Source organism: Gossypium hirsutum, chromosome A04 (genome assembly GCF_007990345.1).
Source record: "Gossypium hirsutum isolate 1008001.06 chromosome A04, Gossypium_hirsutum_v2.1, whole genome shotgun sequence".
In the NCBI taxonomy this organism is placed as follows: Eukaryota; Viridiplantae; Streptophyta; class Magnoliopsida; order Malvales; family Malvaceae; genus Gossypium; species Gossypium hirsutum.
The window spans coordinates 30,003,582-30,026,972 of record NC_053427.1 but is presented as its reverse complement, the minus strand read 5'-3'; positions in this window follow the sequence as shown (position 1 = coordinate 30,026,972).

Below are 23,391 nucleotides of genomic sequence, written 5' to 3'. Positions count from 1 at the left end.
AGTTCTTGGACAATGATATGATATAGAGAAAGCTATCTGGGAACCAGATGGAAACATGAGAAAGTAATGTCTGAATCTCTTTACTGGTAAAATTTTTGAGGAAAAAAATTTCTTATGGGGGGAGAGGTGTAACAACACATTTTTCGGTGAGATAGGAATAGTGATTTCAGGACCACAAATTCGAGTCGAAAAATAAAATTTATTTTTATTTTATTATATGATCCGTATTATATTAGAAATGTCATGTGAAAATTTTGATAAGAAAATTTTACTGATTATGTGTTTAATTATGGGAAGGACCAAATCGCATAAAATGCAAAAGTTGAATTCTAGTAGCTAGAAGGATAGAATAGCTATGGAATTCAAAACTTAAGGTCCTTATATGGTAATTAGACCAGTAAAGAAAATATGTAGATATTTTGGTTTGACTCATCCATCGAAAAAAAAAGGCTAAGGACTAAATTGGAAAGATGAAAAGTTATTAAATGACAATTTAATTAAATGAAATAAAAAATAATTTCATATCATCTTCCCCAAATATTTCTATGGAACCCTAGGAGAGAGGAATGAGACTTATCAAGCTTATTTGGATAAGTAATCAAGCCCCGTTTTTAGTAATTTTTATATTTTTGACACCGAGATAGTCTAATCTATCCGTTTGGGGGATTAATTTGAAAATTTATCAAAGTATGAAATTGGGTCATGGATGAATCTACTAGCAATATGAAATTTATGGTAGAAAATGAAAGGTTGTTGATAGATAAACAACTTTTACAAAGAAAATTTTGATGGAAACTTGATTTAGGGACTAAAATGAAAAAGTGATAAAACCCATGGAAAATTTTGAAATTTGTGAAATGTATGTTCTGTAAATGTAGTATATAAATTTTGGTTAAGCTTGGAATAGGGAGTAAATTGCATAAATTTTATTTTCCGAACCTAGGGACGAAATAGGAATTTATGGAAAAGTTAGGGGCAAAATGGTAATTTTTCCTAGGATAAAAATTGAGTCCTCTTGAATATAAAATATGATAAATTGATGTCAAATTTACTCGTATAGATCAAGACAAACCAAATTTGGAGCTAGAACGAGGAAAAGAGGAAAAACTAGGATTAGTAGATTTTTCGTACACGAATAATTTTCGAGGTAAGTTCGTGTAACTAAATTTTATATGTTTTTATTCTTGAATTAAGTGTTGTGTTTGTGAACTGTATAGATATCATATTTGTATATGACATTGAAAATATACCTGACAAAGCCCGATCAACGAAAATTCCCGATAAAGGATAAAAGAGAAAAATGTTACTTTTATACTTGGAACGAATGTGGAATGTGATCATTTAAATTATATGGATGTTATAGATGTATGAAATAATTACATGCTGGGAAATGCTTGAAAATGTTAAATCTTGTTGAATAAATGAATATCAATGGATATGTAATTTCTCGAAATGAATGAGGCCATGCATTTATTGCTAATGGGATTTAGCTCAGACGAGTAATCCTATTTACCTCATTTACGAAACGGGATTTAGCCGGACGGGTAATCCTGATATAAATCCTCTCGAAAATATGTTATGAATTGGATTTACCCTGGACGGGTAATCCAGATCAAGCTCTTTGGAGCATATGTCATAAAAAGGATTTAGCCTGGACTGGTAATACTGTCGTATACATGTGTGGCTCGAGAGTGTACTCCCCGATATACTACCCTATGGGTACCATTGGATATGAATTTACGGATTCTAATTCGTACACCTCAAGTGTACTACTTGTGTAACCATCAATATTTCAGATAAATTCAACGTGTAAAAATCTTGATATGAAAAGATATGGATAAGAAATGAGTTATTACAGGTATCCGGCTGAAATACAAGTAAATGATGATACATGACATATGATATATGAAAACATGAGATGATGATATTTGTACATGAACTTTATTTGATAAATATATGTTCATTCTTGACTATAGACTTGTACATCTTGAGTGTACTAATCGTGACCTTGTTGTTTTGAGTAATATGAGTAAAGTTCTGATATGAAATGATCTGAGCTCAAAATGAACTATTATGAAATTATACTTGAAATAATGAAATGAATTATGTATGTTGAATGAATACATGTTGTGGAAAGGATATATTCTTGGAAAATTGATTGTTGATGAGCTTATATATGTTTTGATGTTAATATGGAATATATGACTAACAAGGGCAATGAGAATGTGTGTAGGGATTGAGATCAAACTGATTGATTATGCCTTACATAGTTACCTCAAAATAGAATGAATGGTAAGTTAAGTACCATGTTATACGAACTTGCTAAGCATTTAATGCTTACTTAGTTTTATTTCCCCATTTTAGAGTAAATTGGAAGCTTGTTGGATTAGAAGCTCGGTAGAGATCACTCACACTATCCATCGGCCCATGTCGATACAATATGGTAAATCAATTATGGTTGTAATGGCATGTATAGGATATATTGGCCATATTGGCATGTAAATGTAAATGATGCTTGTAATCTATCATTGGAATGACTAGTAATGGTTTGTTTAAATATACTTGTAATGTCAAACTATGGTAGCTACATATATGTTAAGCAGTTGTTCAAATCATGTTTAATACATGGATTGAACTAAAGTAAGATTGTAGACATGTATGCTTGAAATGATATGCCATGATGAATGATGGAATTGTTTAATTTGAATGCTTGGATTGGTTGGTATGGATGTGTGTTTCAACTGCAGGTGTTTGATAAAATTTTGGGTGAGAAATAAAGCTAGAAATGGCTTCATTTTGTCTACACGGCCAGACACACGGGAATGTGACTAGACTGTGTGTGACACACGGCCTGGTAACTTGGGCATGTGGTTAGGCCGTTTGTACCTTGCACCTTAATTTTGAGAAACAGAATGCTTAGAATTAAGCACAGGGGTAGAGACATGTGTGTGTGTGTCTTAGTCGTGTGTGCTATATGGCCTAGAACACGGGCGTGTGTCTTAGGCGTGTGAAACCTGTACCTAATTTCGAAATGAATTAATTAACCACATGGCCTAGCACATGAGCGCGTGGCATGGCCGTGTGCACAAGTTAGAGAGTTACACGGGATTGAACACAGCCTTCAGCTCGGGTGCGTCCAAGGGTCACACAGGCATGTCCCTTGGTGATGTGAATCGGCTCGGTGATGTTGAGTCGAGTCACTTAAGTTGCTCGATTATTGTCGAGGAAGTATCGTTCGGCTTAAGAAAAGGACTTATTAAGTTAAGTTTGGCTGAAAGTTGACAAAGTGGTTCGAAGGATAGGCTAGGTTTGATTTTGGTAGGTTCGATTTATCAAAGAAGTAGGTAAATAGTTGATAGATAGGATGGAATGGAAAAGTGAACTCAAGCTCCAAGAACGATTTAATACTATAAGGAGTATTGCCTTGGGACTTATATCGCTTAAGGTGGTTAAGTGGATGATAGAAGATGGACCTTGACCCATTACCTAAAAAGGTAGGAACCAAAGGTATAATTTGATGGATGAACGCCATACCAAGGTTGGTGATAAGTTTAGGAAGGAGTTTGGGTTGACGCCACTAGCAAGCTAGATAAGTCAATCGAGACTCAAACGAAATAGAGTGGAAGAAACCTTACAAGAACAATGTTCATTCAATATTATGGCAAAAGTCTAACCTTCAAGTGTTTACAAGAAAGCTATTTATAGACAAAAAGATGACTACTCAAATTCGGCATCTATATGTTCACACAATAATAAAAATTGTTCACATTCATACATTAAAAATGGTTCATGAATTTGGCAGGTTCATGCACTATCTGAATGGACACTTTCTTCCCCCTTTGTGTATGCATGCATGCATGCTTAACCATGAAGAATCCTTAATTCCATGAATGTCCAGCCTTTAAGATCCCCTTAATCCCCTTTGGCCTAATGCTAAGTGCATGGGACATGCATCCCTCTTAATTGAAGCTTTAAGGATGGGTTGGTTCATGAATGGTAGCATGTACCTTGTAAATGCATCCTCCCCTTTGTGCATGCACATTATTCATTCAATGTTCTAAATTAATGTGTCATTTCCCCCTTGGACGTTCAGACTTTAGCCATGCATGTATAGAAGCTCATTGGTCAAATTAAGGTTTGAATGGGGAAATCAACAAGTGTGAACACCTTCAAGGCTTCCTTGGGGAGTTGTTTGACCAGCTTGGGAATTTAATGGCCAGCTACTCCTTGCCTGAATAGTTGCTTGGAAAAGCCAACAATCAGCACACCATTCGTTGTAGCTAACCATGCATGAATCCTTCCATGCGTTGCACCCAACCATGCATGCACCTTGCATTAATTTCCATTCATGCATTCGGCTGCACCATAAACACATTGAACCCATTAAATCAAGCATAAATTTGATTGAACCAAAGTAAGACATAATCTAGACATATTAATTAAATTAAAACACATTTAATATGAACTTAGCTAACACATTAATTTCGGCTAGCTCGAAATGATGTGAAAACATGTAATAACCTGTAATGAGCTGAACTATTAAGTAAAGAGCTTAAACATAATAAACTAACTAAAGAAAATACTTATTTTATTTTAGAAATAAAATGAACGAGTTGGATAGAAGCTGAAATGAGCTCAAACTAGCTGAAATAAGCTCAAGTGAGCTGATTTGAGCTAAACGGAGCTCGAGGAGCTGGAAAAGAGATAAATCAACTTGCACAAGGGTGCAAGAAATCTTCATGGAGTTGTGTGCCGAGCTTCATCAATAGGGTTGAACTTTGTTTCTCCCCAAATTTGGGCAATCAAAGCCGAGACAACTTCTTGTGGGCCCCACGGGCTCATGGGCCCACACGGGTAAATCACACAGACGTGTGGAGATTTTTGGGTCAGACTGTGTAGTTTGCATATCCAAGGCCATTTTGGGATTATTGGGCCATACGGGCGTTCAGGCCCACATGGGCCGTGTTATGGGCTTTGGGCCTATTTTCACTGGTTGACCGTTAAGGTTGCATGGGTCAATCGAGACGACTGTGGACCTACTGTTGGGTCGGTAAGCATACCTAGACCTTAATTTGATGAAATGACTATTATACCCTTATGAGGTAAATAACTGATCTACCCTTATGTGATGTATGACTATTTTAGCATGCCATTTTTACTGTATATACATTTATATTATGTTGCATTGCATGGGGTGGGATATATGATATTGGAGGAAGTGTAATGAAAGGCTATAAGCCTAGTACTAGCAGCTCTGTTGCAATTACTATTTTAGTGCCGCAACCGGTACTACTTGGTGTGTAGGGATGGGTGGGTTGATTTTATACCCACATGGTGTGTAGGGTTGGTACGGAGATGGTGTGTAGAGGCTGGATTGGGTAGGATGTTCTGATTGCATACTGTACTGATTCTGTAATGGGCTTAGGCTCCACTGATATTGTTACTGGATGGGCTCAGGCCCACACTATTTCTGATTCTGAAATGGGCTAAGGCCCTAACTGAAACTGAAAGGGCTTAGGCCCAAATTGTGTTTACTTTGATTGTTTGCTTATATGGGATTACACACTGAGTTTTCATAAACTCACTCATCTATTTTAACTGTACAGGTAAACCCCAGTTTTAGGCGGATCGGTACTGCAAGGGACTCAAAGGTGGCCACACAATCGCTCTTGCTTCCTTATTGGATTTTTAATTTATAAGTAGTTTTATTTGGGTATTTTTATGTAATAAGGCCTCTATAATTTTTAATTTTGAGGTTTTATTTATTTTGATTTATATATGCTAGTAGTAGGTTGCGGGTTTTGAAAGGATTTGCACGATTTACCAAAATACCACGAATACGCAAAACCATGTCAAAAGCTTCCACGATAAACCAGATTTTGAAATTAATAGCGTTTTAAAGTAAATACTTTTGTTAGTGACGCAAGTTTTAAAATTATTTTCCACAAAGAGGTAAAATAAACATTAGGCTTTTCGAACAATAGTACACTTTACGAAAAACACTTCAATGTGACATTGCCAAGTTCGACCATAACGTCCAGGCCGGGTTTGGGGTGTTACAAGACCATTAGGAGGCATATTAAGTGAATACTAGTCGCTAGGTTGCAACATGGAGCATGTGATGTCGCAACATAGAGAGCAGAATAAAAGAATTCCTACCTTCAATGTCACCAGACACCTTGAAGATGTCGTGACATACCCCTAGAGGCACCCTAAAGCTAAGCATAATACCCTCAATGTCACGAAAGAGGACCTGGTGTGTCGCGACATCGCCTCTATACAAGAAATAATTATGTGCCAGAGGCATTTTGGTTCGCACAATCAAGCGTTAAGCACAAGGATGCCAGTTGACCTAGGGTTGAGGACGATGACCTCCCTAACGTCTATAAATTGGCTAATTTAGCACATGTTACAAACACCTTTCCATATTATATAATTTTCTTTTTAGATTTAGTCTTTAGATTTTCTCTTTTCTTAGGTTTTAGATTTATGTTCTTATTATTTACTTTTGTGGAGAAATCAGATTTTGGAATTAATGTCAAACTCTATGAGGATTCTGTGCTTAAATTTAAATACAAATCAGGCTTCTTCTAAACTTTATTCTTGCATTGTTCTTTGTAATACCCTATACCCGGCCCAGTCGTCGAGCCCGAATACTAGGACGCAACACCACTATCTCGCATCATGCTCATTTCAAATCGTCACATTATTAAACATGCATCTTCTTTTTTTTATATTAACATAACATTCACAAGAATTCTAAGTTATACTGTAACACCCCAAACCTGACCTGGACGTTATGGTTGAATCTAGCGATGTCACATTGAAGTGTTTTTCGCAAAGTACAATATTGTAAAAACCCTTTATAAATTTATCCTCTTTGTGTGATCTTAAAGATGTTCGTTTAATTTAAAACTCAAGTCGTTTGGCAAAATTTTAATCATATTAAAATTGTTATTACTTTTTAAAACATTGTTAGTTGCGGAAGCTTTTAAAATATGTTGCGTAAACGTGGTGTTTTGAAAACATTTATCTTTTTGAAAACCCGTATCCTACTACTAATATATATGATTCAAAATAAATAAAACCCCAAATTAAAAGTTAAAAATTTAAAGAGCCTTATGACATAAACAAATACCCAAATTAGATTACTTGTACATTTAAAGGCAAATATGGAAGCATGTGCAGTTGTGTGGCCACCTTTAAGTCCCTCACAGTACTGATCCGCCTAAGACTGAGGATTACTTGCGCAGATAAACAGAAGGGTGAGTTTATGAAAACTGAGTGTGTAATCCTTTTATAAACAAATGTCAATCATGCAGTACACATATACAGCTGGACCTAAGCCCATATTAGTAACAGTTTAGTTTTATTTAGGCCTTAGCCCATTACAGTATCAGTATCAATGTGGGCCTTAGCCCATTCAGTGTCGGTAACAATACAGATATGCAATTAGAAATCCTACCCAACCAGCCTCTATGCTCCACTTCGTCCAGCCTTACACTCCATGTGGGGATAAAATCAACCCATCCATCCCTACACTCCAAAATAGCACTGGTTGCGGCACTAAACAGTATTTGCAGTAGCGCTGCCAGTATAGTACACTTACTCCAATCATAATAAACCGATCCCCATGCAACATATCATAATATCATGCATGTATGCAATATATAAAAAATGGCATGCTCAATTAGTCACACATCTTATAAGGGCATAATAGTCATTTTACCTCAAAGGGGCATAACAGTCATTTATCAATTTGGGGTCTAGGTATACTTATCGGCCCCATATTAGATCCACAGTCGTCTCGGGTGACCCGTGCAACTTAACAGTCAAACAGTGAAAATGAGCCCAAGGCCTACAATGCGGTCCATGTAGGCCCACACACCCATGTGGCCTACCTAGCCCAGAAATGGCCTTGGCCGTGTGGATTACACAGTCTGTCCCAATATTCACCACACGTCAGCGTGGTTTACCCATGTGGGGCCCATATGCCCTAGGGCTTACACAGCCCATTTCAGCCCAATATGGCCCAGAAAGGCTTGAGCTCATGAAATCGCTCATGGTGGTCTCCACGAGCAAACGCCCTTGTTTATGCTTTTGAATTACCATACGAGTGAGTACACGCCCGTGTAGCATCGATGGTCTCTTATTTCGGCTTTTGTCGATTTATGAGTAGAGGTAGTGTCTTACACACACCTGTTTCCGAAAACGTGTGAATAGCCCACGAGCACCAAAACCTATATTTAATCAAGACCTTCCATTAATCAATTGACAATTGGGTTAACAACCTTTTTTTAAACACTTATCCCCAAAACATCATTAATACTTGCCTTGATTGAACCACTAGCCAAGATTGATCACCCAATACTCCTAGCAAATTGACAGTTAAAGAAGGTGTTAGATATAATGATTAGCATGGTAGAGAGAGAAAAGAAAGAGAAGGCCGAAAGGGCAGAAGTCGAGCATGGACCTACCAAAAACTCAAAACCAAGATTCAGAGAAAAGAGTAGTAGGCCTACACCCAACACGAAAGTCGGAAGCACTTGCTTTGACAGAGGCAACAATGGCATAATTACCCCATATCAGAAAACAGCAGCACAAAAAGATGTTAAGTGCAAGACTAAAAAGATAAAGAGGGAGAAAGGGAGAGAAAGAGCATAACCGAATAGTTGTATTACCACCTAAGTCGTCAAAGAGCGCAGAAGAAATGGCACAAAAGGGGTGAAAGAATGAGTAATACTGGGTCAAGGTAACAATATGAAAAAGAGAGGGGATCCATTAATACAAAAAGAATTGAAAGAGGGCGAGGAGAAAAGAAGAGAAGAGAAATCGATAGTAGAGGAAGAAGTTGTGAAAAAGAATTGAGAGATAGGAAACAAGGTCATTCGGTCATAGAGGAAACTAAATGAGAGAAGGAGAGGAGAAAGCAATCGGTCAACCAAAATAATTTTAGGGAAAAACAAATTCAAGAATAGACCAAAACGAGCAAAACCCAAAGGATCTCTAGCAACAATCGGTCCCAAAAAGAGAGAAACACGAAAGGAGGAAAAGTAGTAAAAACCTAAAAGCAGAATTTCGGCACCAATGAGTGAAAGAAAAGAACCAAAACGCAAAAGTCAGAAACCGAAAGTGAGAAGGGAAGAATCATACTAGTCCCTAGTCGAATTCTGAGTGCCTAAAGTTTAAATTCGGCATAACTCCTCCACAACCTCACATCCCAAATTTTCCTCCTAAAATCTCTCCACCATGATCTCCTCAACCACCCATTTAACTCCACTCCACTCAGAAGTATTTCGGTCAAGTTCTACTACCCACACGACAAAGGCAGCAAAATAAACACTCCTTTTGCATCGCCAAGTTTCGAACCTCAGACCCCATGGAACACTCTACGTGCCCCTATCCCCTAGACCAGTAGGCCCTTTCTGACATGTTTTACCCACATTTATTTAAGAAGCCTACGACTAGAGACAGGGTTTATTCAAGTAAGAAACAAAATTTTTGCACAAGCCAAGGCTTTAACCTAAGACTTCTCAGACACTTCCCAGAACTCATAACCACTGAAGTAGATACACAATTGTGTCACAACCATGCAAAAATAATTATTTAAGATTTGGGGCGTTACACATACATTTACTTTTTATCAATAAAACATGCCAAGAATTCATTAAATAAACATAAAATAAATATTGAACTTGCATTAGGACCACTTAGAAAAATTTCCCAAAACTGTTACATATGTATCAATACTGAAAATGAGGTATCAATAATTCTACCAAGTGGTATCGATACTGCTTGGAAAATCGATAACAAACTAGCTTACAATTTCTTGTTTTAAAAACATAACAATCAGAAAATATCGATACTACTGAACATGTTTCAATAATTTCACCCCGAGTATCAATACTCGTGATAAATTATCGATACCAACTAGCAAAAATGACTTCCTGCACTTTGAAAATTTTAGATGTATCATTTTTAAAACCCGAATATCGATGCCTCTACTCTAGACCTTGAAAACACAACATATATCAACTTAAAAATTATACCAGAATAGTTCTAAATGACATGCATTAGTTACCTCATAAAATAAACACCAAAATGTTCCATATAGCAATCCCAAACATCATATTTTAAGTCCACAAATCTTTAAGCTTAATAGGCATGCAATTAATTAAAAACCATAGCGAAACTGATATAAAATTTACCATATTGCCTTTTATTCCCCAAAACACAAATAATAAAAGAACATCTACTAATAGAAACTAAAGCTCTAGCTTGGATCACCCCTTGAGACCACACCGCTCACACCGACACTACTTATCTACAATGGTTTAAAAGGAGTGGGTGAGCTTACCAAGCTCAATGAGTGCTTAGAACAACCATTACACAAACAAGTCATTATGAATCAACAAAGCAAACATGCAACATAATCATAACATCTTCTACTCCTATGTCATTTTTTACACATTTAACCACATTTAGTCACATTTTATGATAGTTTGGCTCTTGAGGATATGAAACATAATGTGGACTCTATCACCACACATCGGATACACGGATCTCCATCACACCAAAATGACTTAAAGAGTCAAACATGTCCCATAAGTGAAGCATATAGCTAACACTCTCCAACACACCAAACACATATATCCCGGTGAATGGAGCTTAGTTCACATTCCCTTATCTCTCCAAAAACTATATCTTATGGCATGCCAACTATATCCAACGACCTCATAAGATCTCAAGGCCAAAATATCCACATTATTATCATATATTTACTTACCGATTTTTAGCACATTTCATTACATATTCACATTAGTTGCACAATATAATCACTATCACATGGCGTGAATAACATACCCATATATTTACTCTCACATGGCGTGAATAACATATCATACGTGTTCACAATTTCACAAGCATACATATATCATATTTTATCATAGGTGTGAGAACACTTACTCTTAAAATTTAGAGTAGTGGTTTAGGCTACCTTTAAATTCCCAATTACACAATGAATTGTCTATGAGCAGCTATTCCAAAACACTTACCAAAAAAAAACTCTTTCGCTAGAAAGTCGAAAGCTCAGACAAGCTTTCTTTTGCCTTTGTCTCTACTCATTGAAAGTCCTATTGGCTCTGAAACTTCAACAAGACAAGCCACAAAGTCAACAATTAGTCATCGACTCACCTTAAACAATCAAAATCAATAGCCTAAGCTACGTTCACTATCAATCAAAACCTTTGTTTGAAAACTTTAAATTCAAATATCGTAGCCTACACTTAATATTTTCATACGAAATGAATTTTATTCATCAACATATTCATCTATGACTAATTCCCAACCTTTAAACTACATGTTTTAAGGTATCTACATTTTTTCGACAAGTTTTAGCCATTATGACGAAAATTTATTAAAAATCGAGAAATTCTTAATGAAACTTCAAATTAACTTTAAAAACTTTCTAATCATGTTAAAACAAGTTGAAAAATACTTTGAAACCATATTTTAACAACCTCAAAATTCACGATTAGCAACCAAATTTTTAGATTTTATTTAAAACATTCATTTTTTAATAGATAATAATTTGATTTAAAGAACTAAATAATATTTAAAACTATTAGCAAGATGAATGGTTACCTTGAATGCAAGGAAATCGAGCTTTGACACAAATGTAGGAAAACTCACTCTCAAAGAAGATGATGAAATTAAATAGATTTTTTTTGTTGTTTTCTTGGTTTCAATGGAGGTTTATAGTTCAAAGGATGTTGGAAATCTAGAGAAATTAGGATTTGGAAGGAAAATTTATTGGGAGACATGAGAGAGCAAAGGGATGGCACAACTAGCAAAGAGGAGAGAAATAACATGAAACATGCTAGATGGGGAGTTTTTAGGTTCAATTTAAAAATTTGGTTAAACTGCTTCATAAAAACTCTCAGTTTTGACACATTTGCAACTCAGTCCCTTTTTCAAAATGAAAGGTATTTAAAACCTTTTTTTTTAGAAATTGACTTAATTTCCTAATAGTCATTGTCAAAAACATTATCGATTACCAACCTTATGAAATTCCAAGCACATGTAAGCTAAAATTCCTAAAATATCCTCAAAACTTTTAGGCCCAATTTTGGGGTGTTACATTCTATGTTCATCCTTTCATTCAAATTTATATCGTTTATTAGATCCATGAGGACCTAATTCTCCTGTAGGGGATTAGTGAGTGGAGGTATAATTAATTAACTTTTTTGTAGGGATTTCTTAACAGATTAGCTATTTAGTAAAGGAAGAATCTAAACCCTAGGCCTGACAACCCCTAGGAAGTCATCAAGGAAGGAATTAACCCAAATTGGGTATAGCCTATCTTTGAACACATTAACCTTGAATCGGTCTGGACTATGAGGTCAGAAGATATGTAGTTCTTGTCGACTCAGTATTCTACTAGACGTATCGAAAGATCTACTAGGGTATTAACTAGTTGATTGAACAAGAAAGCCTGTGACGACAGTTGATTATGGCTACCAAAGCGAGCTAATCACCAATGCCTAGATTTGATTATTATTCAATTATTTGATTTCTCGTTTCTCATTTATTTACTTTTATTTTATTTCCTTTCTTATTATTTTTAGTATAGTTTATCACAAACCTTTCTTTTAATTCCTTGTACTATAATTCGATTAAAGTACTGATTAGGTCTAGTTATATTTAGATTGGAATTAATTTACTACTTGTCTTCTTAGGGTATGATCCTAAGAGTACTTACCTACTCCATTGTATCTATATTAAAACCTAACTCATATACTTGCGGATACCGCTTTTCCTGTCTTTTCTGCTGGATTTCTACTCTGGACATTGGTATGTCCGAAGGTGGATAAGTTGTTGTCACCATTACCGGGGAGGCAATGTCACTATATTAGTTTTAATTTTTGCATACTAATAGAATAATTAGGAAATTTTCAGGTTATAGTTACGAATTTAATTTTTCTTATTTTCTACAAATTTTATCTTTTTTGGCTTTAATGTATGACTTGTAGTAGAGGAACAATTATAGAGCCAGTCATAGATCTACAGAGAATAATCCCAAGAAATCATGAAAAACATAGCAACAACAACAAATGCCAATGTAGAATCAATTACGTGCTGGAGGGAATTTGCCACTACACGAGAATCTGTTGTTCGACGAAGCTAACAATAACAATATAGAAGATCCACCACCACTACAACTACCTACAAATATAAATATGGCATGTAACGAGAGGACTTTGAGAGAGTATGTGCTACCAAATCTAGATATGGTTCAAGGGAGTACAACGAGGCCAACTATCACGACCAATAAATTTGAGATTAAACCAGCTATGTAACAGCCTGATTTAAACCCTAACGGAATGGTGGTTTCAGGACCACAAATTCAAGTCAGAAAATTTTTTAAAAATTATTTTCTGTGTTTATTTTGTGTGAATTTATATCTATGAAATTTTCGTGATTTAATTTTATCATTTGTGTGTCCGATTTAATAAAAGGTGTAACACCCCAAACCTGGCCCAAACGTTATTGTAACACCCCTATCCCGTAACTGTTACTGGAATAGGATGAGACTTTACTAGAAATTAGGAATCGGATTAGAACAGTAAAATTTTGAACCTTTTCTTAAATGAAGGATCATTTATTTATATAACTAATAGACACAAACAAAGATCGAATTTAAAACTTATAAAAGTAAACTTCCATAAGATGCCATATTCGCATGGCTTATATACAATAGTCAAAATATCATTCTACTTATAGTCTATCCTGTACATGCCATAAGTTAAGTCCAAATCACATGATTACCACAATAGTAGATAGTGTGACGAAGTGCTGACGATCCTCGAGCTAATAGTAAATCTACACAAATAAACAGAGAAACATAACATTCAAAGTAAGCTTTCATAAGCTTAGCAAGTCTTAAGCAATTTAAACAGTTGAACTTAAAAAAAACAAACCAAATGTTCGAAATCACATAACACTTTCTGAGTACAATACTATTTGGCCGATTATGCACAAACACATATCATTTTACTCCGTTTATACTCAAACTCATATAAACATAGTATTTACAAGCTTCCGGATTAACTTTAATTCTTTCAAATTTCACTAGTATATCATTTCTTACCCACACTTACTTTCAACATTCATAGTTAAATGGCATATCGAAAACTATCTTGTAACTTTGCATAATAACTGAATGCACACATATACAAATATACATATGAATTTACAACATCTTTTCATATGCTTTTCATTACACATTCTTAATTCCCGTCAGATCAATCTCACATATATAATATATATATCACATACCTGAATCACTTAATGTGTAATACGAGTTCAATTTATCATCTTAGCATAAGATCTTGTAGTCATATACTTTTCAAATTCACTAGCACTTGGCCTGCGAGGTATAAAACCCGAACATAACACCAGCATGAAGCCTACGGGACTTTAAACCCGGATACAATCTCAGTACAATTTATTTTATATACTTTTTACTAACTTTGGCCTCATCAAATATCTAGTAATACACACTTTTCACAATTGGTCATTCGGCCACATTATATACACATAAACATATGTACATTTCACACTTGCCCATTCGGTCACACCACATACACAAGCAGATATATAAGATAATGCTTTTATCATTACTTGCTAATACATCATATACTTTGCTTTCATTTAAATAACCACTCAGCCATATTACATTTCTAAGTAACCATTTGGCCTCACTATACAAATAAGATAGCACACATTTTCATAAAGGCCATTCAGATAACTTGCACACATTTAATATTAGCCATTTCGGCCTCACCATATATACATATCTTGTACATCAATTTCATCATATCAAAATCGACTAGGTATACTAGTCATTCATGGCTTATAGCCTCATTTTAATATGGATTCGGTACTTTGATTACCAATATTTAATCAAACATGTTCTTAATTACAATTATTTAACATTTTATTTTACATTCAGCAATGACATGTTCATCTCCAATAATTCAATACTTATAAACTTATAATTTCCCAAATTTTAACATCAAAGATCCATCTAACACTCATATATCATTTTCTAACATCACAATTCAAAATTCACATATGGTTTTAATCAATATCTTATAAGCAACTCAAACAGTTTTATCAATGTTTACAACATAATCACAAATTCACTACAAGCTGTCTTTCTGAGCAACAGTCATTAAATTATTTGTAACTGGAGCTACGAAACTCCAAATCAAGTGCCGTTAATTTTCCCTAGAAATAGACTCATCAAGATTTAATTACATAATTTATTAAGCCTCTAACTCAACTCCAACAATTTATGGTGATTTTCTAAAATCACGTTATTGCTGCTGTCCCAAGCAGATCTATTACAATTTACTCTTAAATTTCCAAAAGTTCAAACACTTAAGAACTTACTAAGATCTCAATTTCCCTTCTTCAATTTCCTAATCACATTAATAGTTTCACTTACTTTGTAACATTAATCCACAATTTATCTCATAATTCATTCGGTAATTTCATCACATAATTTATTAAAATACCATTTCCTTATATTGATTTCAAATACATTCAAGAATTTAAAGCATAATTTCATAGCCAAATGTATTCACTATTTGACATTTACAAGAAATTCATAGTATTTTATTCACGTCTTAACTCATGATGCTTTCGGTTATTCCATCTTATCTCATGTATTCAAAATACCATTCACACATATTAGTTCATAAGACATTTGGCTATCACACATAGTCCTCACTAAATTCATACTCATTCTATTTACCATTACTTAACCGAAACACAGAGATCATATATCATTCTCTAAAACTCTTTTAGCATATACCTCATTTCCATGCACAATTAATTGAGTAAGCTAGCCATTTTCGGCTCATGTTATGAACATTATTAATCATTCGAAAATATATATATTTATATATCACATATACTAAAACTTTATTCTATATTCATTTAATCTTTAAACACATAAATTCAACTTAATCGTTTAAGAGCTTACCTCAAAAGTTATCGTACGGCTATATCGACTACACAACTACCTTCGTTTTTTTCCTCGATCCGAGTTTGTCCCCTTAAGCTCTTGATGCGCAATCAACAATTTTAACTACTCAATTTACAAACGGCAATGTCATTACTTTACATAACAGAAATTAAATTTCATTACTTAAACTATCCACGGCAATCACCTTCCGAGCACCTTAATTTTTTTTAAGCTAAACCACCTCATAGCATACATATACACATTTGGCTAATTATAAAACAAAATCAGCACTCATAACCGAATCATTAACTAAAATCACATTTGGTAATATGCTTAAATAATCTTCAATATTTAATAACATCTAAAACTAATTTGCTTGAGGTGCCATGAATTATTCAAATTGGCCGAATATCATTGAATTTCTAAAATCATGCTTATAACCACTTGGCCAAATTTCACATATCAAAGCCATTTATATATATTATTCAAAGTATTTAACAACACTTAAAAGTCCAAAACCGAATGCTCATCTTACCACCAACATGCATATTTAATTATCTCAAGCCTCTCTTAATCAATTTTATTCATAATAGCATGAACTCAACAATCCATTACTCATACAAAACAAACATAACCGAAAATCCCTTCATGAACTAATCACTCACATGTAACATACTTTTCAAAAACAAGCTCATAAACATATGAATTTTTGGTATCAAATTGTCCATTGAACATTCGTTTACTATCTTCTATCCTCAACTCAAATTTCCTCACTCATTTTCACTAAGGCCGAATCTAAAATGCCTCATAAACTAAATTTATCAAGTGGGTTTCGGCTAGAAAAAGAAGAGAAACACAAATTCATCAACAATTTACAAAACCACATCAAATTACCTTCAAATTTGCCTCCAATTGACCGAACGGTCCCAAAACCATCGTTCACTCTTCTTATTTTCATGAATTTCAGCTAGGTGAAGAAACAAAGATGAGTTCTTATTTTCTTCACCAAATTCTTATTTTATTTTTATCAATAAACTATATAATAATGACTATATCAATAAACTACTTAAAAAATATCAATTCATTATTATACATATAAAATATGCTTATTTTGCTCACCAAAACCATCATGGATGGCCACTAACATTAAAAGTGGCAAATTGACATGTAAACCTACTTATTTACATCATTCAATAATTAATCACTTAAAATAAGCCACACATATATTCAAAGCTTCTCACATAAGTCCTTTTTATTTAGAAACACATTCAAATTGACAAAAATCAAAGCATTCAAATTTCACACATGCATGATCACATATTTTAGACATAAAATATTATATTCAATTATTTCTATGACTCGGTTTAGCGGTCCCGAAACCACTTTTCGACTAGGGTCAGAATAGGGCTGTCACAGTTATGGCCAGATCTGACGTGTCACATGGACTTACGACTTAGTATGCATTCACTAGTTTAAGTGATTGGGGTGGTCTTTGTAAAAACAGCGGTTGAATGAAAAGCTGGTTTATCAATCTTTAGGTTATCCATTTGTTGTGCTTGTTGAGTCTTGAAAACGTTCATTAATTTTGAAAACTCGCGCAGCCTAATACTATCAGTTTCGTCATAGTATAAATATAATCAGAAAATAAAACCATAGCGGAAAAAAGAAATTTAAATAGCGGCCTTATTACAACTTAAAACCCAAAATTAAATCAGAATATAAAAATAATAAAAATAAACTAACTTAGAAAAACCAACTTTGCAGATGATGTGGCCACTCCGAATCCCTCACAGCTCCAAGCCTACTATGGTTGGGGATTTCCTGTAGAGATGAAAATAAAGGGTGAGTTCGGTAAACTTAGTGTGTAACATAACCCAACCATAGCCCAAAACAGATCAAACCTTAGAGTCAAACTTATCTGGGCCTTGGCCCAATACAGAAATCAAAATGAAACCCATAGGCCCATAGCAAATACAGAACAATTATATCATGAATGCAGAAATCCCAACCCAGAGCCATCCATAACACCCCCGTACCAGCCTTACACCATGTGGGGAGACTACTCGACCCACCCAACTGCTACACACCACAGAAATTACAGTGAGGCTGCCAGATATTGTGACGAAGTCACCAGATACAGATATTGTGCCTAAGCCACCAGAACATATATATATATGTGGTGAAGCCACCAGATTGCGGCGAGGCTGCCAAATATTGTGATGAAGTCACCAGAATAGATATATATGGCGAGGCCACCAGATTGCAGCGAGGCTGCCAGAACGCTTCCTCCATGAATATAAACACATGTCCCTTGCAACAAAAATAATATGTCATGGCATACGTATACAGAAACAGAACATCATGCTTTTCAAAAAAAAAACCCTAGGGGTAAAGTCGTAATTATGCATGCATAAGGTTATTTCAGTAATTATTACCTATTGCTAAGGTTTCATGCTCATTCTAACGTTTACCAAGTAATTAGAAGTACTCACCTCGTCTTTTTACCAAAGTGGGCCCGTTGGCCCATTTTTGGGCCATTAAGCCTAAAAATACCGTTGTGCACGAAAATGCACACTCTACACTCTAATCATCCAAATGCACCATATTCATTAACAACTGTCTCACGAGCGCTCGGACACTCGCAAGTTCACAAAATACCAACGTTTCAGTATTTCAGCTTTTACTGATTCAGTCTAAGGGAGGGTGTCGTTTACACACCTGGTTGATTACGATTGATGACGATATCTCCCACGCGATAATCCTACAATCGATCACTAACACATTAGACTTACGAATTAATGATAACTAACATAAATCCACGTCAACTAACCCAATCATCACACAAGTTAGTCATTTACGCACGAGGGGCAAAATAGTCATTTTACCCTCCAGGGGTAAATCGGTAGTCCTACCCTACAGGGGTGTTTTAGTAATTCTACAACTTATCCACTTGGGCCTACGAACCCATTGGGACCACATGGCCCATTTCAGCCCATCGCAGCCTGAAATAGCCGTCCTACTGCTAGAGTAATGAGAAATACACACCTGTTAGGAGACTGCAGTTAATCCACACTCCAAACACTCTTAGCTGATGCCCAACCCAAACGAGCACATCACAAAGCGAAAGGGATCAGCCAAGAAGGGTATGCCTACTCTCCTCATGGTTTGTTCTATTTAAAGCCAACTCTCCATCTACTCTTATGTTAGCTTCCCGATGTGGGATCTCTCCATCACCAGAGTTTAAAACCAACACCAACTCTTGCCGTCCTAACATAGCAAAATAATCAACCTTTGTGTGCCAAGGGATTCGAGCCAAAGTCCTCTCACATGCCAACTCACGCCACCACCACTAGGCCATCAACTCATTTGTGTCATAAATCCAACACATTAAACTTTAAAGCGCACCAACTTGCTTCCAGATTTATTGAAAAGAAAAACCAAAATATATTGCAAGAGCCAAGACTTGAACCTTGGACCCATTGCTTCCTCTATGGCGTCACTTCCTTGTCCCCTAAGTGGCACCACCTTGCCACTACACCACACTCATTTTTGTGTCATATTTTACCCCTTTACTCCTAAAAGCCCAAACGCCAATTGCATCACCTGTTCATAAAATTAAAATTTCGAAGACTACCACAGATTTAACTTAAGTTTGGGCCTTCCAAAGGCCCACTAACCTACTAAAATATATATTTTAACCAACCAGAACACACACAAATTTTAAAAATCACAGAAACACAGAAAACCCGAAAATTGGGGCGTTACAAAAGGACTTAATCGTGTAAAATGAAAATTTGGTGGTTATTTCTAAAAGGGACCTATTTGTTAATGGCTTTATTAACGGGGGTCTTTATGTTGCAATTAGTCCATTTTAAGAAAGGGTGGATGGTAATGGGCTTATAAGATTTATTTATAATTTTATTAAGGTTAAAAATGTAATTAAATAAAAATATTAATATATGTTATTATATCATAAAAGGAAGCCATGTTTTATTCATTCTTTTGACAGAAATGAGAAACAAAAGAAAAGAAAAAGAGAAACCTAGGTTCGACCATCCTTTCAAGCTCAATCAAGGTTTGTTTTTTGTTCGGTTTTTGATAATTTCTACGTTTTTGAGATTGTTGCTTCAAGTACTACAAAACCCATGCTTTAATTTTTATTTTGATGAATATTTTGAGTTGTGCCATTATTGATAGCTTGTGATTTGTGTTGTTTGATGATAAAATATGAAAGATATATTTTAGATTAACATATTTTGTATTGGAGTTTTTGATGATTTTGAGTAAATATGACTAAATCGCAAAAATAATAATTTGAGGGACTAAAATGTGAAATAAATGAAATATATGGACTTGTATGAACACTAGGGATATTCAGCAAAACATGGTTATCTTGAAATTTCGTATATTTTGTGTTTTGTGCAATAGGGACTACATTGTAAAAATTATAAATGTTAGGGGTAAAATGGCAATTTTCCCATTTATGTGTTTTTGGACTAAATTGAATGAAAATATGTTTGAATGAGCTAAATTTAAATATATTTAGATCAAGAACCAAAGAAATTAGATTTGAATGGGGGGGAAACAAAAGTTGTCAACTATTCGTCCCGTTCTGTTTTCCATCGTCTGAGGTAAGTTTATAAGCAAATAGACGTATTTAATTTTAATTAAATGTGACTTATAATGCTGAAATGAAATATGTGAATTTATATCTACAATAGTCGAATGTATACAAGCTTGGCTACTATATTTCTAAATTCATTTCGACCGAGTTACGACGTCCGGAAGCCCCATATGAACATTAGGAATAGCTAGGATACATATGTCATGACATAGGATTTCGATATGTGATGTGCGAGTAAGACCATGGCATCGATATGTGACTCCGATATATGTGTACGAGTAAGACCCTATCTGGGACAGTGGCATCGATATGTGGTTACATGTAAAACCATGTCTGGGACGTTGGCATTGTACAATATATGTGTGATTATCCGAGTTTTCTATCCAATTTTGAATGGTTCATCAGGCATTGATAAGTTGTATACAAATGTGTAAAAGTGAGCTAAAATGATCAGGTATGAATTGGTTTATTATCTATTTGAAACAAAGTGAGTAAGTTACTTAATATTTGTTGCAAAACATGCTTGAAGTAAAGTAAGAATTTATGTGAATGTGAAAAAAAGGTATCCGGCCTTGTAACTAAATAATATAAACATTATTGAAATTATTTGTGAATATATGCAATTGGTAGTATATTCAACCATTGATATAAATATATATATGATTGTTATACTTTGACTTACGAGTATATGCATAAAAGTGTATGTGTATTTGGTATAATAAAGAGGTTTTGGCTTGGTCATTAAATTATAGTTTGTTAATGTATATTTATATATGAAAGTGTTCATTCAGTCATTATTATGCTTATGCATAAAAAGTTGTATTTTGATTCATGAGTAAAAGTAAATGTGTTCACATAATGATATTTAGTGTGAAATTGAAGGATATTTTGCTTATATATATGTATGTGTACTCGGCCATATAATATGAATATGTATGAAATATGAATATATATGCGATTGTTATCTTTGATTTACGAATATATGTACATAAATGTATATGTACTAGGTATGATAAAGATATTTTGGTTTGGAAATCGTATGATAGTTTATCAAAATATGTATATGTACTTTCGGCCTTAAATAGTTTATATGTGAAAATATATATAAAATGCATGAAATTGTAAGCTTAAGATTTAAAGTAACTATGATGGTATAATTTGGTTTAGTTTAAATGACTTGATTATGTCATTAAGTTGCTTATTTTCTTATGACTTACTAAGCTATGAAAGCTTACTCTGTATGTGTTCTTGTTTACCTCTGTTTTATAGATTTTGGATACAAGTTATGAGCTCGGGAATCGTCAGAGAAGCTTATCACACTATCGTCTGTCTTCGGTATTTTATAAGCTAAAATTTTGAACCTATGGCATGTATAGGCTAGATTATAGTTTGAAATGTTAGATTTTGGTTCTATGTAATTTAAGCCATGCGAAAATGGCCTAATTTCTATGTTTGAATTCGGTCTTGTTTGTTTATGGCTTATGTTCGTTTTGGTTATTATGCTATGTGTCATGGATGAATGATATAGGTGGTGATATCTATTTGTGTATAGAAGTTGGTTGGTGATTTTGGATGTGTATATTTGGGCGACTTGGTTATGATATTTGAATAGATAAACATGTATGTGGATTAGGTTGTCATACCTAATTAAGGTATTATATGTGATTTAGCATTAACGAGTATTTGATTATGTCCAAACAAGGTAAAAGATTATTATAATATATTTATTACTTGGCACATAAGTTTTGTATGTTTGGGTAAATATATTTGAAATTGGTTAAGTAATAAAATATAAGTGATGGATATTAACTATATGTGATTCGGCTTTTATGCTCATGAAATATGATGAATGGTTTTGCATATGGATTGTCGAACGTGAGTAGTAATATGTGAAATGGATATGCCATGTGTTTAACGCTTGATTAATGCCTTGCTGATGTGTTTGCATTCTAAATATGGTAATTTTTAGTTTGTGAATTAGTTATGAAATGAATTGTTATTTGTGTCTGAAAGGGTTAATGTGATATCGTGAAATACGTATGAACTTGGTAAAATATGCGATAAGGTCTGACCATATCAAAATAAATGTTTGTGATACTTATCAGTTTGATTATATATTATGCCATAAAGGTGATTTGACATAATGGCATATACAGATATACTTAGGTATACATGTGTGATATAACTAGTAACTTACCTATGAGATAGATGCTTACAAATATATATATTTATGACACATGTTTGATTAATAATTAGACATTTGAAAGTTTTTGATTATTGGTTATATGGTTCAGCTTTTGGTTTAAAAAGGAATACGTAAGTATTATGACATGATGCATAATTAGTTTGATTGGAGTTGTGAAATTGGTTAGATCCTTAGAAGATAAATTTGATGACCAAATATATGGTTTAAGGATTGGTTGTGCATTTGCAAGTTAGAAATGGTAAATGGTGTGTAATTGCATTCGGCTAATAATAGGAAAAACCAATATATATATGCCTATGATAATATTGCTTATGAATTGGTCACTTACATTATGGTTTGTAATGGCGAGAAAGGTATTCATATGTCTTGGATAATTGTATAAATATTCAGACCAGCATAATTTGCATAATTAGTAAAGTTATATGATTATGACATGGCATATTTTAGCCTAAGACTGAAAGATAAAATTTTGTACTACTTTTGTGATTAATTTCATTAGTCAAATAAATGAGAAATGCATGTGATAGG